The sequence below is a fragment of the Coenobita brevimanus genome, chromosome 52 (assembly GCF_032717465.1).
Source record: "Coenobita brevimanus isolate Jiangsu-jjx chromosome 52, ASM3271746v2, whole genome shotgun sequence".
In the NCBI taxonomy this organism is placed as follows: Eukaryota; Metazoa; Arthropoda; class Malacostraca; order Decapoda; family Coenobitidae; genus Coenobita; species Coenobita brevimanus.
The window spans coordinates 11,481,205-11,501,159 of NC_137005.1; positions in this window are offsets into that span (position 1 = coordinate 11,481,205).

Genomic DNA, 19,955 nt, shown 5'->3' on the forward strand with positions numbered 1-19,955 from the left:
GAGCGATTGGTGAAAAAAATAACTAGATCTGATGTGAGAGGTGTAAGGCTGAGAGGAAGACCACGAATAGGATGGATGGACAGTGTGAAGAGAGCACTGGATGCGAGAGGGATGTCTGTTGAACAAGGAAGAGTGGCTGTGCATGACAGAAATAAATGGAGAGAAATTGTGAATGAATAAGTGATGACGCAGCCCTGCGGGGATACGAAGTATTCTCCCGCATTTAGTCTGATCAGCTATTTCAGGTCAGGTGCAGGTAAGGGGATGAGTCTGTTATGATGTGGCAGGGGTAAACCAGCTCTGCTGTCGGGCCCTGCTGCGGATGTCACTGATTGCATTGCGCAGTTGACCCTTGTGCGGTGTGGTGCGGTGAGGATCTGTCCGTTCTCCCCTTTGGGGCTAAGATAGGAATGAATGTGTTTGAATGGATGAGTAAATGGGGAGTGTGTCGTCCTGTCTCGGCTACCTCCCTTTCCTTGGAGGAAGCAGCCTAGGTATATAGAATAGATAGATAAAAATAGTGAGTGGAGGCTGGACATGGTTGCGACTTTGTAGTATATTATGTACATTTAACTCTCACCGTAATGCGAGGCGGTGGCTGAGGGGGAAGCGGTGGCTAAATCGGTAGTCAGGTGGCCTGCAGTTCTAATGGACCCAGGTTCGAATCCCTGCTGGAGCAGGGAGTTTAAGGATTTGAATTTCGTAAAGCTGTAAAGTGGACTTTACTTCTCTATCTGAAGACCCGCCAACATGTTATAAAAATGCATTCGCTAATACCAGTACACCAGTCCTGTATGAGACAGTCCTAGCGCATGTATTCAATATGGACGGTGGGTGTTATCGCTGAAGCGGCAACATGAAGAGGTGTATGGTATGTAGGAAGATTACTGAGTCTTGAGAGTAATCAGCCTATGTCCAGAGTTTGACAAATACATAATAAATAAATAAATAAATAAATAAGAAAGAAGCGTGCCCCGGCAATGATTCTTGGGAGCAGAAATAGGACAAAGTGAGCACATTGATGACAACGAAATCGGCAAATACATATAGCAGAAATGAGTATGTAGTTTCCATGTTTGCTCCAGTTACCCAAGAAGTTTTTTTTTTTTTGGTCCGACTCTGGGCATAGGCTTCACAGCCTGCTCTCAAGGGCCAGTAGTCGTTCTACATGCCATTCACCTCTTCATGTCGCCACTTTGGCGCTAACACCCACCGTCCATGTTGAATACATGTTAGGGCTGTCTCATACAGGACTGGCGTATTGGCATTAGCGGGAGTATTTTTACCACATTTCGGCGGGACTTCTGGTAGATAAGTAAACGCAAACGCTGCACGTCTAGTTTAATTATATTTTAATCTCGTGAACTCCATGAACCCATTATACTGTCCAGAGCAAACGCTAATCCTACCTGATGTTTTGACATCATTATATTATAGATTTGTGAGATCAACTAGCTTTTATTTTGTTCAAGAAGCCACTGTCCAGCTATATCCAGCTTCTTAACTTCCATTTTTACTTCTTGAACTCTACCAGCCCGTTACTTTGTTGACTAAGTCATATAATTCTTTACTTACTGACTTGGCTTTTTTATGTCTTCTAGATCTGATTTACTCAAATAACTTTACTTCAATGAACTGCCTCATCTGCTCACGCTGAGCCACCCTACTTGACCTGACTTGATGTGATCTGATCTTAAGGGCACACTCAACACAGCTGGGACAGGTGAAGGTAAACACTGAGACGACGTTGCCAGGAGCAAGATGTTTGGCTTAGTAATGGATAGAAGGGACGAGAGAAGAAAGGTGGGCGAAAAGGCACAAGAGTTTAAGGGAAAGAGATAGGGAGAGAGAGTGAGAAAAAGACAGGAGGGAAACAGGGAGGGAGAGACAGACTAGGAGACTGGGATGAAGGGAAAGAGGCAGCAAGGTAAGGGAGGGAACAGGGACGGAGGAAGACGGAGAATTAATAAGAGGAAAGAGGGGAGAGACAGGAAGGTACGAAGACGGGAACCAAGAGAAAGAGGGACGCAGAGATGGAGATAAGAAATGGATGGAGGTATCCATAGAGAAGGAAGGAGGTTTCTGCCGGCTAAAAGCGGTAATAAATGGAAGCAAAATTTGAAAGCCCCGGTGTGAAATCATGGTGGCGTTGTGTGGTACTATGCTCGCCTGGTAATGCACGTGAATGCTCGGTAGTATTTAGCTATTGAGCGACCCACTAAACTGGAGAGGTTAGATAAATCTCTCAGTATATCCCACACTATTTGGATGCTCTCCGATTGTGAATAAAATTTACCTTAAGATAAGGAGAACACAGCAAGAGTGACGTTCATCGTCTGAAGAGCGTCAGTGTGTTTAGCCGAAATTCGTTGCCTGATATTTGTGCTCTGACAGAAACTAGATTAACTGGAGTCGATAAGTTGGATTTGGAGGATGGTATACGTTTATTGATATCTGGCCGACAGGACGGAATGCATTATCAGGGAGTAGGATTGTTGCTGGGTTGTAAAGCAAATAAGGCTTTATGTGAGTGGGATCCTATAGATGAGCGATTGCTATACGCACGGTTTAAATCAAATCATGGCAACATCAGTCTGTTTGTGTGTTATGCACCTACTAATGATGCACTCGATGAAAGGAAAGACACATTTTATGAAAAGTTGCAAGGAGGAGTAGGAAGGGTACCTAGACATGATGTTTTGATCTGCGTTGGAGACTTTAATGCAGTAATGGGCTGTTCAAATGAGGGATTTGAGGCATGTATGGGTAAGATGGGAGTTGGTAGTAGGATGAGTGAAAACGGAGTGAGGTTTGGAAGCTTCTGTCTAGCAAATGACTTAGTCATCGGGGGCACACTCTTTCAGCATTGCAATATACACAAGACAACTTGGGTGTCGCCGTGTGGAAAGTACAAAAATCAGATTGATCACATCGCTATCAGTAGGAGGCATAGAAGTTCTCTGCTAGATGTTCATGTTAAACGGGGAGCGGATATTGGTAGTGACCATCAACTCAGCATTGCAAAAATAAGGTTTAAACTTAAAAATCAGAAGAAGGAAAAATCTGGTGTTGGTAGATACGATATTGTTAAGCTTAGAAGAGAAGGAGAAGAAAAGGAGGAATTCAGATTAGAATGCAGAAATAGGTTTTTGGTGTTGGAAACGTTGGAAGAGGGGGAGAGAAGTGTAGATGAGATGTGGGAGGATGTGAACAAAGTTTTGCATGAGACTGCTGAATGTACGATTGGAAGGAGACATAGATTCAGGAGAAAGAAATGGATATCAGAGGAAACGTGGGATATGATAAAAAAGAGAGGTGAGGCTAAATTGAGGAGTGAGATGCAATGCGTTGATGAACGAGAGATTGAATTAGCAAGAGCTGCGTACTGGAGTTTGAATTCAGAAGTAAGAAGGTTAGCTAGGAGAGATAAAAGAAGATGTGTGGATGAAAAAGGTTGCAGAGACTGAAATCCTAATAAACAAAAATGATGGACAGAGTCAAAGAATAGCATATGAATCGATTAGAGAACTGAGTGGTAATGCAGGTAAACGCAAGGAAATACCAATTAGAGACAGGGAAGGAAATTTATTGACCAAAGATGGAGATATTAAAAATAGATGGAAAGAGCATTTTGAGACAGTTCTTAATAGACCAATACCACCAGAAGAGGATATACCGTCTGCTCAGGAAGATTTAAATATAGAAACAGGAGAGTTGAGGCTTGCAGAAGTGGAGAAAGCAGTAAAACAGTTAAAGAATAATAAGGCACCAGGGGAGGATGGTTTATTTCCGGAAATGTTTAAAGTGGAGGGGGATAGATTAATAATGATCTTGACCAAGCTATTCAATAAGATATGGGTGACGGGGTTACTACCATCAGTTTGGAAGAATGGTGTAATTGTTAAAGTTCCGAAGAAAGGAGACCTGAGTGAATGTGGTAATTGGAGGGGAATCTCTTTGTCACCGATAGCTTTGAAAGTTTTCAGTAGAGTGTTGTTAAATAGGTTGGAGCCGGTGGTTGAGGGTATTCTGAGGGATGAACAGGCTGGTTTTAGAAAGGGACGTGGTTGCAATGATCAGATCTTTATAGTTAGGCATTTGATGCAGCAAGTTAATGAAATGAGAGTACCGTTAAGTCTTTGTTTTGTTGATTTTGAAAAGGCTTTTGATAGTGTTTCGAGAGAGTCTATGGGGAAGATCATGAGACATTATGGAATACCAGAGGAGTTTGTGAGGGTCATTATGAACATGCATGAGGACACATTTTGTAAAGTGATGGTTGATGGTTGTCTGAGTGATTCGTTTGAAGTCAAGTCCGGAGTAATTCAAGGTGGTGTTCTATCGCCTTTACTATTTATATTGGTCATTGATTACATTATGAAACGTGTTGGAACAGAAACCGGTGCAGGTATACTTTGGGAGAGAACAGGAAACTTTTTGGATTTAGATTATGCAGATGATATAGTTTTGATTTGTGATGGGCCAGAAGAGATGCAGAGAGTGTTGGACTGTTTGGTGAGTGAAGGTCGCAAGGTGGGTTTGGTTATTAATTGTGGAAAAACTGAAATAATCAATATGAATATGGAAAATGCGCAGGAATGTGTAATTGGAGGTATGGTTGTAAAGCAAGTTGATAGGTTTAAATATTTAGGTACTTATTTAGCCAAGGATGGTTCTTTGAACTTTGAATTCGAGGAAAGGTTAAAGAAGGCTAATCAGGCAATGGGAATGCTTAAAAATATTTGGAATAATAACAATTTCTCTGTGCATACAAAAATCAAACTTTATAAGGTAATGGTTAGGAGTATCTTAATTTATGGACACGAGTCTTGGTACAGCACAGTGACTATGGAAAATAAATTCTTGGTGTTTGAAAATAAAGCACTCAGAAGAATATTAGGAGTTAAGTGGTGGGAAAGGATACCAAATAGTAGAATTAGAGAAATAACGGGAGTGCAGCCGATCGATGAATATGTTAGATTCTCACGATGGAAGTGGCTAGGACATGTGTATAGGAGACAGGGAATAGTACGAGGTACACCAGGGTGGGTGGCACCTGGTAGGAGAGGTAGAGGAAGGCCAAAAGAGACGTGGGTGAGGACAATGAGACGGGAAGCTGGAGATGAGTGTTGGGGAGATCTTGAGGAGTTAGCACAAGATAGGATGTGGTGGTGTGAGTTCATCGAGGCCCTATGCATCCCCGAGGGTGCCACAGGAAATGATTGATTGATTGATTGATTGATAATTAAAAACTGTGATCGCGAAGGTGGGCATGACCCTTTTGTTTCAGTGGCTTTAGAGAGCACCTATTAATGTTAAGTATGGTCAGCCTGTATCCAACGTTGTAGTGAAGTCGGCAGGGAAATAAAAAGGTTAGGTGCGATCTACTATCATCATGCTTCATAAATTATCGTTATAAAGTAAGCCTGCCCATGCCGTCACTCTCTCAGTTTTCATCGTTTCAGTTCGCTGATTTTCTTTTCTTTTTTATTTTAGTCTCCATCAGGTGACTTACTGTATACAACGTAGGACAGGCTTCTAGTGGTGAAGGATTCAATGAAGGTTGTGTCTTACTCATGAACTTTGAAAATCTCTGCAGAACTGAGTAAAAATCATCTGCTGGAAGCAATAAGGGAATATAAAATATATTATCGGACTGAAGTAGTCAACACACTGAGGTTCCTTGGTTTCAGTCATAGATTTAAAAATTGTCTGTCATTAGAGCTGTCCTGCCCACAAGAGGGTAACATGTGACAGTATTTCTCTCAGATTATGATAGCATACTCTCAGCTGAATAAAACTGCCTCGAGTAAGCGGGATTACAGCATTAAAGTTACCTTAACCATGAGAGCGTTAATAATGCGGTCGCTACTCCTCTCGTCTCGTCTGAAATGGCTGCACCTCACGCTCCAGTTGGTGCAATATTAATCTGGACTCAGGTGTTTTGTAATGTATAATACGCAACACTGGAGCGGCCGTCCTTGGATATTCCTGGTATCATGTACCACTTTAACTCTCTCAGCCCAATGACGCATTTCCTCTGTATTATCGTACCTCCTAACGATTAATTTTCAAAATGGAGGGTTTACATACAGCTTTTATTAACCGCTCTATTAACAGTTGTTTCGTAATATGACAGAATAGCCTGGTTGCAGCATGGATAATAAATACAGACCATTTTCAGGCTAATCCATATGGTTAAGGAGAAAAACTGAAAGAGATACATACTAAAGTCTGTTGATCTAATACTGATTCACATAATCCCATTTGTAAAGGCTACATTTTTCAACTCTCCAGTTGCTACGATTATTGTTTTAGGAAGTTTGACCAGCGTAAGGCATTATGTTTATGCATCCAGGTGTGATTTCCTACCTCTGATTTTCCTGACGATTGGAAATGATCTCGTTGGCAATAACTCGTAACACGTCATCCTCAGTGATATAGTTTACATATTACACGTTAAACCTTTCAACCAAAAGACATCATCTTTTGGGTACTATTACTACCAGTTGACTACTTCATTCAGTCTAGGATACACGTTTCAAACTGTAATTGTCAGGTATAGGCTTCATTAAGTCTCTCATTATGAGAGTTCATTCCTAAGTTAAAGAGAACTGCCTGGCAGAAGCTGGAATAAAACTACCACTTCTTTGACACAAGGATATCAGAAGAAAATCTGAAGGCGAAGTCTGTTAAGCTTGCAATAAATCATAATACTACTTCCGAGGAAGCAATACCACTTATCACACTTCAGTTGTAACTTTGATAGACTCAGACATTTCGTAATGTGTATAACATAACCAGAGGGACCATATGTGATCTGCCTTAGCTGTATCGGATATTATGCCGTATTCTTTCTACCCTAGTGGATTTGATGAAACCTGTCTCTGCAACTGATTTGGAAATACACATTATCATCCCGTTGTATGACACTGATGGTTCGGAAAAAATATTAAAAAGATGAAAACAGAGCATAAGAATGAAATTCATTCGTTAACTGAGAAATGTTATGTCTACCATCCAAATGAGACTATCGTAAAGTATCATAACGCAATGTGTTAGCAGGGAACATGTGAAGATAATCATCATCATTACTATCCTAACCTTCTTTCTCGGCTATGGATGAAATGATGATGGATCGAGAATCATCATCATCATCGAGAAACAGGAAAGAAGTGTGAAAGTAGGAGAACTAGCGTCGAGCTAATAAAAATATTTTTATTTTATGAATGTCTATCTGCGTCCACTTTTTATCGGTTCCAGTTTTCCCTCTTTATGAAACCCTGTTCTTTTAACAGTCACCGACAAAGTTATCTCATTAAGAGTTTCATATCGGAATTTAACCACTGCACAGGCTATGTATATTTACCGCTCACGTAACACCACTTAGTTCTGTCAGTTAGTCAGTCTGTCTGTAAGCCTGTTATTTTCAACACACACACACACACACACACACACATACACAAAGGGGGAGGTGGTGGCTGAATTGGTAGAGAGGTGCCCTGCAGCCCTAATGGGCCCAGGTTCGAATCTCTGCTGGGGCAGGGAAACGTTTAAGGATTTGAATTTCATAAAAGCATATGTTACTGATTTACCATAAGACCCGCCGACATGTTGTAAAAGTACCCCCGTTAATACCAGTACACCAGTCCTGTATGAGACACCCCTAGCTTATATTCAATATGGACGGTAGGAGTTAGTGCCGAAGTGGTGACATTTGGAGGTGTATGGTAGGCTATGTAGGAGGACTACTGGGCCTTGGGAGGGGGCTGTGAATCCTATGCACAGAGTCGGACACACACACACACACACACACACACACACACACACACACACACACACATTTTTAAGCTCTCCTTCACACTCAACCATTAACTCTTTAATGGGTAGGGATTCTATGTGATATATAGAATCATCTGGTATTAGCCGGCATAATATACCCAAATATATGTAGTACATGGGAAGAGTTAATTATGATAGATTTAACCAACACGCTTTTCTAATAAAATTACCTTATGTTAGCCTGATAATAGCAGCCAATGAACTAACAACAGTGAATAGGTTGAAAACCTGGAAAACACGATTTCAAAGTGGGTGGCAGTTGTTGATCCTATCTAACCCAAGCTCTAGTATGATGGTCAAGGTAAAGGGTCAGGTCACTAGAATGAACAAAGGCTAACCCAAATGGGTGGCTGGGCCACTTCTCTGGGGTATTCGTTGCAGTCTGACTGCATCTTGCCATCAGCTGAGGAGAAAGAAGTTTGGGATCTTTGTCGGATCAGAACAAACGTGCAATGCAATCGAGCACATAAGTCTGTGGATCAGGCATGCTCTATGGAGGCTTCCTAGCGTCTCTTGTGTGGGTGGAAAAATTATTTGTAGCTAAGTTCTCCAGGAAGTTTTATTGAGGGTAGGGTGAGTGTCAGTGGTTAATAACAGGATACTGACAACTGCCTCTGCCGTTCTTATGGTATCTGTTTTTCTTTGTAATTCTTAGCTGTCATTCATCCTTACCCGATAAGAAGTGACTGTTTCCATCATATTATCTCCTCTACTACTTGTTCTTCCTCGTTGGGCTGTTCTAACGTTAGACTGGAGTTCCAGACACGCTAGTATTCTCCTCCAGTTGTATTAATTTCCTCCGCTTCCCAAGCTGAACTATACTTCTTTAACTTGAACACATCTTGATTGCATGACTGATTTGTAGATCTTTCTTTTCAAGAATCACATACAGTATATTAGGTGAGGCACAAAGACAAAAATCCTGTAGCATTAATAATATTTTGTCCAAACATTTAGTATAACACGTGAAACGTAATGAGAGCTCTACCATTGCTGCATATTCGTGGTTAGCAAGCCTGAGTTCTTAAAGCTTCACATCTGTCCATGGGTTGACGAATAAATGAACCCAGAAAACTATGAAGCCTTAACATCCATTCGTGAGAAATGCTATTCCGAGTGACGAAATGTGAACCATATTCAGTCAGGTGATGACTGTCTGGTATTTTCATGTTACATCTTACCACTAAACGTCAAGTGTGTAGAGGGCAAAGAACATGCATCCAACTACTACGAAGATGAACGAAGGCATAATATACCTTTATTTAAGCGAAGATAATGCGATGAGATAGCCGAAACATTCGGTGTGAGCAAGTCATTGATTGCGTTGCGGGTAACCATATAATCAGAAAATTGATAATTGATTAAGTGGGTTAATGCCCTCCACCAAGATGTGGCCCGTCAACGATCACTTTGCAGAAGTGGTAAAGTCTTATTACTCACATCATCCCGCTCAGGAACGTGGGACTGTTCACTCTTGCATTGATATGTGGTTTCAGTGGCCTAGCCCCGAATATTAAGCCCCTGATGGGACAAGAAGAATGAATAATGGATGGATGATGGTATAGTAAATGAACATTGAAATAGTTATTGTTTAAGCAAATCTAATAGGCTGGATCAGATTATGGACGACAGAATATATCTATTTTTCTATACTGATTGATAGTTTTGTGGCATTTGGCATTTTGTGTATTTGTAAACTACCTGAAATTACTGGGCGTGTGTGCAGGGGGGAGGGGGAGCATAGGTAGTAATCATTGGAGGTGAGCGTGCTCCCGCTACGCCGTCTACCCCACACATACTCCCTCTATCTTTTTGTCAACTGGAGTGTGTAATATTCCATGTCGAATTCATCTCTTTAGCTCTCGGTCACCTTTCTAACTCTTCCTGATCTTCCCTCCTCACACCCCTCTTCTCTGTTCTACCCTTTTTCACCTCTCTGCCTTTGTGCCATTCTGTTTCCCCGTCCCTTTCCCTCACCTGACCTCCTCTACTTTTGTCTGCTTCTGTCTTCCCATTTTCTTCCCCTCTCTCTCTTGCCCTAACATCTCTCTTCTGTTTCTCCTCCTCCCCTTTCCTCTATTAACCTCCATTATTACCCCCTCTTCTTCTTCTCCTCTGATCTCTCCCCCATTCTTTTCTCTTCTAGTCTATCTTTCCACTTCTCATACCCCCTACCCTTTCCTTCTCTTCTTCCTTTCGCTTGTTTCTTTCTTCTCTTTGGTCTTCTTTTCCTTCCCCTCTCCTCTTTCTCCACTTCATGTCTACCATCTTAGTTTCCTTCTACACACCGATCTCTTACTCTCCGTTCCGCCCTTCTCTCATATCTTTTCTCCATTCCCCCCCTCCCTTTTCCATTTCTCCCTCTCTTATGACTCATCCTTCACTATCCCCTATTCTTCTACAACTCTTACTGATTTGATCTGAGTTTCTTCCTCTCTCTTCCTTTCCTGCGGTCATCGCACTGCCTCTCTGATCCGCCCCCCTCCACTTCTTCCTCCTTCTCACACATCCCTCTCAGCTAATTCTATTGCTGTCTAGTGGGGATAAACTAATATTAGAAATTTCAATGTACGTGATTAAACAAATTCGATTTAATCGGCATATGATCTTAGAGTCTTGCATTTCTTCGTATACCAACAGATTTCATCCAACACATCAATATCATGTTGAACAGATCCTACAGTTATGTGTGTATATGTCTGCATAATAACCTGTGTCAATGGTGTGAATCCTTGTCTACAATATTTTCTTTTTTTCTCTGTACTGGATCTGTCTACAGTTACTTGTCAGTCTAACTTTCCTGCTGTTTATATCTGATTACCTATAACTGTCTATCTCTGTCTTTCTTGTTTTTTTGTGTCTGAATATCTGTATGTCAGTCTATTTCTGTACATCTTTTCATCTAATGCCTGACGCAAGATCCTATAAATGGCTATCAGAATCTCTCTGCATTTTTGTCCCTGATCAGTAACGACTTCTCCTCCCGCGGCACTTCACCATGACATTATTCTGTCCACTATGACACACTTTTCTCAAATTGTATTCTACCTCATAACTTATCTATATTTCTTCTTGACTCTGGCACTTCCTTACTCAGTCCACTGTCAGACTTGCTTTTAAGTCTAACTCTACCTCTTGACTTGTCCTCATTTACATGACTTTGTGAGCTTCGGCCGTCCATTATTCTGTTCATTAGGTCATTATCTAACTCCGCCCCATACCATAACTTGTCAGTCCTTGGAAGCAAGATAGTATCGTTTTCGACAGCTCGCCCTATACCGTTGCGTGAGATTCAGTCTAGGCCTCTATGTGTGTCTGTGTGTGAGTTTGCTTTAATTCTTCCTAGGCTGTTTAATGGATCTGAAACTTATAACGTCCTTTCGCCTGTTTGATGGGGAGTTCATCCACTATACCGTAGTCTGGCAGCCAGATCAAGATTTTAGGAGGTCCTTTCATTTTGTCTATGGCTTTGTTCTTGGTGTCGTTGGTAGATTAAGAATCTGCCGGATGCCCTCTTGTCACCCTTAAGCATTTTGAGTAATTTAAGATGGCGTCCAAGATGGTCGCCAATTAGGAAATGTGCTTAAGTGATGCTTGAAAATCATAACAAAATGTACAGCAATGGTACAGTTTCCATTATTTGTATGAATTGCTTGACAATGAAAATATTTTGTTTACTGAATTGCTTTTCTGTTTAGTCATCAAAACAAGTTAGTAAATTAAATGACGAATAAATGGTTTCACTAGTCTGGATCATTGCATTTTTTGCATGCTTGCCTCTGCCGTACTTATTATTCCTGTATATTTATCTTACTTTTCTGTTGCGAACATATGTTACTTTTTTTCAGGCAACTTGTATTTTGTCTGGTAATGACTGGTGGTGGCAGTACTGAATAATGCTTTCATGGTCATAGCAGTTTCTGCAGACTAAAAGGAAAAGGTACAAGCACTATATGTATGTGATTGTCCAAAAACATCATGTATGGTTACTCCATTAATTATCAACTAATTGAATTTAAGGTACAAAATTTTCCAGTGCGCGGTGGTGGATTCGGCGGAAGACTAGTATGTAGTATGTAGTGCAGGGCGAATGCTTAATATCGCAGGAATGAAAAATTACTGACCACTTCAGTTATTTTGCATTTAATACAGCCGCTGTGATAAACAAGACCGACTGATTAAATGTGGTTCCAAATCCAATATGATTGGCAATATTATTCGGTGCAATAAAATTTACAACGATGAAAAAGCAAATCACCTTGAAAAAAAAAAATATATGGCCACAGACGAGAAATATAACACATAACATACTGTGCCACAAGTCATGTGTTTCCTCATATACGTCAAGCATTGTAGTTGAACAAGTAGATACCATATTCAGAATTTCACGTGTTTATAACAGAGGAGTTCCTCATCAAAAGATTTGTACCTGGTATTTGACCGATATCATAACTACATCATCAAAGCCACAGCCCGGTCATCTAGGACAAAGAATGCAAGTAGAGTTCATAAACTGGGTCTGGATACAGCATTGCCATCACAGGAGGTGGTTCTGGGTGTTACAGAGAATAAGATCCAACTGTGATTCAGTGTGATGGGTGGTAACCATATAAAAAAATTTTGGCGCCTGGTGGTTTAGTGGGTAATTATTGTGCTCCAATCTGATTGAGCCGGTGAAGGTTTGCATCCAAGGGATGGTCGGTGTTTATTGCTCACGTAATGCCACTCAGGGATGAGTGAGGCTGGTCACTCTCAACTTAAATGTCAGGACAAATGCCTAGCCCAGGGCTTCTACTCTCCTTTTTCAATGTTGGATTGGATGATGGATGTATATATATATATATATATATATATATATATATATATATATATATATATATATATATATATATACACACACACACACACACACAGTATATATCGTCCAGAAAAAGTCAACTTGAAAAAATAGTTTTCCTGAACACTGTAAAATTGTCGGCAAATTGGTATAAACTTGCAAAATAAGAATAAAGCTAGAACTTAAAATTAACTTGGACTATCTGAGAGAAATATTAAACTGAAATATAAGGTCACATAAATAATTTTTAACAACAAATGACTGAGAGAAAAGTTTTAGCCTAGACAAAAGGCAAATGACAGAAATTGCCATATGGTGTAATGTATGATCTAACAATACACTGAAAAAAGGAAGTAGACGATAATGCATAGTATCTAAAGACCAAGGTAAAGCAAGGAGATGAACAAATTCAGCTTGGAGGCAGAGAAAGCAGCAGACGCCTCTAACCCTTCCTCACAGGCAGCGAAGAAGCTTTAACAGCCAACACTGTTCGTTCCATTTATCCATCCCATCATTATATTGCATATACCCTCCTACCTGCATGTTCCATCCCTCAAATCTTTCCATCCTTTTCGTCTTACATTCCTCTCTCTCCCACCTTCTTCATCTCTCTCTCTCTCTCTCTCTCTCTCTCTCTCTCTCTCTCTCTCCATGCATTTCGTTTAAATTCCATCTCTCCTCGTCTCGTTAATTGTTATTCCTTCCTTCCTTCCTTCCTCGCCCTCCTCCTCTCCTCGTTTCTCGCCCTCCCTCCTACCCAGGCACAGACGTGCTAAATTCAGGACCGTTTCGTTCAAGGTGCCCTCAAGGAAGTGTAAACATAAGGCCAGAACTTGCATACTGTCTTGTTAGTGGGTCCTGCTTTCTGGTTATGAGAGAGAGAGAGAGAGAGAGAGAGAGAGAGAGAGAGAGAGAGAGAGAGAGAGAGAGAGAGAGAGAGAGAGAGAGAGAGAGAGAGAGAGAGATGTATAGTCTTCCATTTTTATCGTCTTAGAGTGGAAAAGACAATAAAATAGGAATATATATATATATATATATATATATATATATATATATATATATATATATATATATATATATATATATATATATATATATATATATATATATTGTGTGTGTGTGCGTGTGTGTGTGTGTGTGTGTGTGTGCGCGCTCGCGTAAACAAGGGTTGAGGAGAATGAATGAGGATCTAGAAATTTGACGGCCTGAGGGGATCATCGAATATGGGATGTGTGTGTGTGTGTGTGTGTGTGTGTGTGTGTGTGTGTGTGTGTGTGTGTAAGTAAGTATGTAAGTAATGTTTATTGCCATTAAAAGAACAGAATCTATACACTAAGCCTCGCATAGAAAAATAAGGGCACGACCTGTCGAGCCGAAGCTCTTCGAAAGAAAGAATTTGGTTAATAATGAAAGAAAATCATTCAGGAGCCGAATGCTAATCGGCCGCCAGGACATGCTGTTGGCCAGGTCCAACATTTTGACCATATCTTGAAACCCTGAAGGTTTCATGTTGATAGTTCAAGCCTTTCATGAAATATAAAGGGAACAGCCCCCCCCACACACACACAACACACACACACACACACACACACACACACACACACACACACACACACACACACACACACACACACATACACAAATGCGGGCAAAAACATTATGTAAAGGCGGCCGATAACAATATGTGTACATGGTACAAGCAACTTATATATAGCTAATGTATACAACTGTATCAAATTAGTGTATACATTATACCTAGATGCACACATACATGCAAATGCATAAACCAATGAAGACATTCGAATACACATTCATATACCGATACACATACAGTATGTATATTAATTACCCCATAACATTACGTTTTAACATTACGTTTTGCCCTGTTAAGTAATTTTTTACTCATTTCTTCAACTGTAGTAAATGACTGTTATTGATAAGAAGTTTAGTGTGTGTGGGTAAAGAATTCCATAATGCAGGACCATGACATAGTACACTGTTTTGAAAGATGTACGGAACTGTGGACAGATTATATTAATATTATTACCCCTAGTATTTAGAATATTATTTATAAATTTAAAGGCTTTTACTTCCTGAATAGGATTTAGCAATTGTATGGATTAATAATATCAGGAAATATTCTGTAACAGATTTAAAGTTCGATAGATTCAGCATGGAGTATATATGAATTATTGAATCAGATTTATCCATAAATAGCATGCATCCAAATATTTTATTCTGGGTTAATGTTAATTTATGGAAGAATGATGGCCAAGAACAAGCCCACATGGAGACACAGTAGATTACATTAGGGTAACATGATGTGTAATATATACTCATCATTGTTTCAGCTTTAAGATAATGACGAACCTTATATAATACACCATAAGCTTTTGATATTTTCAAGCATACCTCAGTATTGTGAAAACCCCAATTTAAATTCTCATCAATGATAACACCAAGAAATTTAGTATGATGAACATATGGAATTAACTGACCTTCTAATAATAAAGGAGGCATAACATTCTTTACTGAGCTATTCTGGGAAAGTACAGAACTGGTTTGGCAATATAAGTAATTAGTTTGTTACACTGTATCCATTGGTTTATTAAATTTAATTCAAAATGCAAATGTAAGTGTAATGAGTCAACGTTTTTATCAGCTAGTAGGAGGTTAGTGTCATCAACATATATAGTGAATATAAATTTAGAGCTAGCACTATTATATATATATATATATATATATATATATATATATATATATATATATATATATGAAAAAGAAGATGCCCTAAAATCGATCTCCGTGGTACACTCTTGGTCATAGGTTTAGAAAATGAATTGACAGAATTGCAATAAAAAGTTTGTCACCTATTTCCACTATAGCTCTTGAACAGTTATTGTGGAATGCCTTTGATGCTTTTATGTTCAAGTTTATCCAAAAGTATGTGATGATTTAGAGAATCAAAGGCTTTTGAGAGGCCAATAAACACAACAGCTAAAAAAAATTAACGTCTAAATATTTGTATACTTCATTAACAAGGTGTCACATTGCATAATCTGTACTGTGGTTAGATCGAAACCCATGTTGGCTGTCGGAGAGCAGGTTTTAACTCTCAAGGTAATTTACCAGGCGTGTGGAAATTGCCTTTTAAAAAATCTTACTAGATGCTGGAAGTAAAGAAATGGATCGATAGTTATTAACAACGTCTTCACAATCTCATCTATGCAGTGGGATTACTTTGGCCTTTTTCAGTTCATCTGGAAAAATTCCGGTTTTAAAGGAAAGATTTATTATGTGAGTTAGTGGGGCAGATAGAGAGGATGTGTGTGTGTGTGTGTGTGTGTGTGTGTGTGTGTGTGTGTCACAGGATAATTTTTCTGAGATCACAGCAAGTGTTTATATTTTTGGATAGGACTCGAAAGTCCCAGTCAAAATCACATTCCGTTTTCCCACCCATACATATTGGTCTTCCAGACCTTAGATACTTTTTTTTTTTTTTTTTCTATGCGAGGAAGAAGGAACCAAAGGCCATGAGCCCGCAGTAACAGTTCCCTCCAAGAGAAAAACAAAATACAATAGAGAGCCAAATTCAAGATCCGATCATTTTGAGATGCCTGGACACACTGCGTTTGAAAGACTGGAGATCATAGGCAGCAGGAAATACAGACAGAGGGAGACAGTTCCAGAGCTGACCTGTTGCATAAATGAAAGACTGGGAGTAACGGTTAACTCTTGCATTAGAGAGTTGGACAGAAAAAGGATGAGAGTTTGCTGCCAGACGGGTGCTACGCGCCTGTCGTAGAGGTGGAGGAATGCAAGCAGACAGTTCAGAGGAGCAGTGACCATTAAAGTTGCGATGGAAAAGAGATAAAGATGCAACAGTGCGGCGAAGAGACAGAGGTTGAAGGGAGTCAGTAAGAGGAGGAGAGTTAATGAGACGAAAAGCTATCTGGCCGATAGCATCCTACTCCAAGGTGTCAGATTGTCCCATGAACCACAACATGCATATTATAATTTCAAGCGAACAATAGTCACCGACATTGGCATGTGCAAGCTTATTTACTCACATACACAATCACATACACGGACACACATACACACATGACATGAATACAGAACACTTCTTTTCTCTACTGAGCGTCATTACAGCGTTACTTTGCTGATTTTGATGAGGGGAAAGGAAGAAATAATGGTTAAAACCGGGTGGTGATTCACAGCGTAACTTCCCGTTTGCTTTCGATAGAAACATGGAGAAAATATAGGAGAGAGAGAGAGAGAGAGAGAGAGAGAGAGAGAGAGAGAGGAGGTTGCATAATCATAACGTTTACGTATGTATGACATACGGCACTCATGCCAGCGTAAATAAGCAACCAGGCAATTCTTACTTGCCATCCTCATCCTTACCTGATCCTCATCGTCATCATCGTTGTCGTCGTCATCATTCCAACTCACATTCAGACAAAAATATATGAGTGTTGGGCTCATAAAGAAATGGAAAACACAAAATAAGAGATGTCAACAGTGTCCAACGTGAAAGAAACAAAACATCGTTTCAGTCACCAATCAGGCCTAAGAAATTTTGTATTTCATCTCACAGGCAAAAACTGTCCATAATACTGCCGTTATCCAGCACTATATTGAAGGTAATAACGCAAATCTTACGGAGCACCTTATTTATAACATACTGCTTATACATGAGTAAAAGCACATTATCTGTTATGCCATTCTCTCTCTCTCTCTCTTTCTCTCTCAGCAGCAGCAGCAGCAGCATACCCACTCACCCACCTTGACCTCACTGTTTGTTGCCAAGTTAAGGAGGCCAAACTTAACTTGGCACTACGTGGCGTGTGTGTGTTTGTGTGTGTGTGTGTGTGTGTGTGTGTGTGTGTGAGAGAGAGAGAGAGAGAGAGAGAGAGAGAGAGAGAGAGAGAGAGAGAGAGAGATGGGGGGAGGGAATCGGACCGTGCAGTTTCTACCTGTACTATTAGAACACACATTAAAGACTCACCTATTGATGTACACTAGCTCCAGAAAGCATCGGTGCATACCCTAGCGTAAACATTTAAGACCAATGGCGACAGGTATTGGGATGTACCAATTATTCCGACCGCATGTTGGCAGCCCTGTACTCCTGCTGAGTTGTCAGCATTTATGTATGAACATATATTTTGTCGTACCAAATCCACACGTTTGTAATTACTGAAATATCAATATAAAAGCACCCATATACTGACCAAACCTCCCGACATGTCACAAGTTGAACGTATCTTTTCGGTAGCCTACGATCACACCTGCACAGATACTTTCTGGAGCTAGTGTACGTGCCATTTTATATTCTCACCCTAAATGACATTGTCAGCTAACCTTCGGACTGCTACGATTCTTCCAAAAGGACCTGTGGCTGCAGTGGTCCTTCTGAAGCTAGAGGGAAATTTTGTTTTGATGTGATCAATTATGTCTGCCTCAGCCTAGATTATGTTCGAAGAAAGGTAAAACAGGTGCAACAAGCCTGCCTGAAGGTGTTGTACCACACAGTTACCTGCTGGCCATCACGAAGTGAGGATGATGCCTTGTTTCTCCCAGCTTCCTCCTACCCAGCCCGGCGGGAAGCTTGCACAGCTACCCAAGAGGCGACTCCTACCCTCTTTTGCATGGGAGTGCTTCCATGCCTACCATGTATCCAAACACTTATAAGCGTTAGAAAAGATTATTGGTAAATGGTCCAGTATAGTATGTAAGCAAATATATAACTTGTGTAGCAGTTGTAAGTGAGCGGATGTTTGTTGCTAAGGGAAAACCTAGAGTTCAGGCGGTTGAACGGCGATGTTTAGTCGTCAGACGTTCCTGAGCGTCAGTCATCCTCATTATAAAAAAATCTTGACCCAATCCAGCCGTTTGAATGAAGCGACAGTCGCCAGAGTGGGCGAGAATACGCCGCATGAGCGCTAACAGCGCACGAATTCTGAATGTTTCATTCGTTTAATAAATCAAACACTTCGCTAACCCATTCTAAGCGGTTGTTTTTTTATGTAGGCAATATTATATATACGTTACAACTGGTAACATTTGGCTTCAGAACGCATAGGAAGGATGAATTTACGTGTAAGATCCAGTATACTGTACATGATAAGGATGAATTAAAGTTTCGCCTCCTTATGCCATTATTTGGGTAAAGTAGTTGTTGTAAATATCTAAACCTGAATTTATACGAACAAAGTGAATGTATTATTGGATATTCTATAGGATTCTTGCTATGTTTCCTGCCACTACAATCAGGAACCGTACAGCAGTATATGGTGATTATGTGCACCTTTACTAATGTAGCAGTACATCCTATGTTTATGAATTTATATTGCGAGATGTAAAAACAGAGTTATTGCAGAACTGTTTTTAGCATGCAGGGTACTTTGCTTGTTTATAATGCTGGAGGAATGGTGACATTCATTGCAGCACCAACACGAGTGATGCAGGAACACTCCTCCAATATTTTCAGCAATTTCTTTCCACATCTATGACCAACAATCCATGGTGGATAATATAGATTATCAGATCTGCATACTAACACAATTGTTCATTTAGTTCCTACATATATATGACTACACTTTTTCTTCCCTTATATCATTGTCATCTTCCCTCTCCCAGTTATTACAATTAAATTTTGCAGGTTATATTAATAAGTATACTCATCTAGTACTTAGTTTACATCCTTGATTATTACCTTTCCCTTCAAGCAGTATGCAATGATTTCTTAAAATACTTGGTACATTATTTCTTTTTCTATTCCAGTCTGCCAGATAAGTCTCAAGTCTTTTCCCATAAATCATTCCACCACTAAAGCACTTTCAAGTTATGTTTTATGCATTTTCAGACTGATTACTGTTCTGTTTTCGTAGCTTTCTCCTAAAGTGTACATATGTTTGATGTTGGGCTCCTGCATTAAGTATTTATTTCATCATTTCCTGTCTGTCACTGCTCCTCTCGTGCTTTTGTATAACCCTGTCACCCAAACCATTTTGTTCTGCCTTTTCTACGCCCATCTGCTCTTCTTTTACAGAACTTTAACTATCATTTCAGTCTAATTAACTGTTTTTTTTTAAATTATTATAGATGAATGGTACTGGCCATTTCCTGTGGCCTGCAGCCATTTACGGGCAAGAAAAGCTCTTGGAAGAAAAATGCCTAAGGATTTTTTTTCTGTGTGTGTGTGTGTGTGTGTGTGTGTTCTTACCTAATTCTCACCTAATTGTATCTTTACAGGAATGAGTCAAGCTCG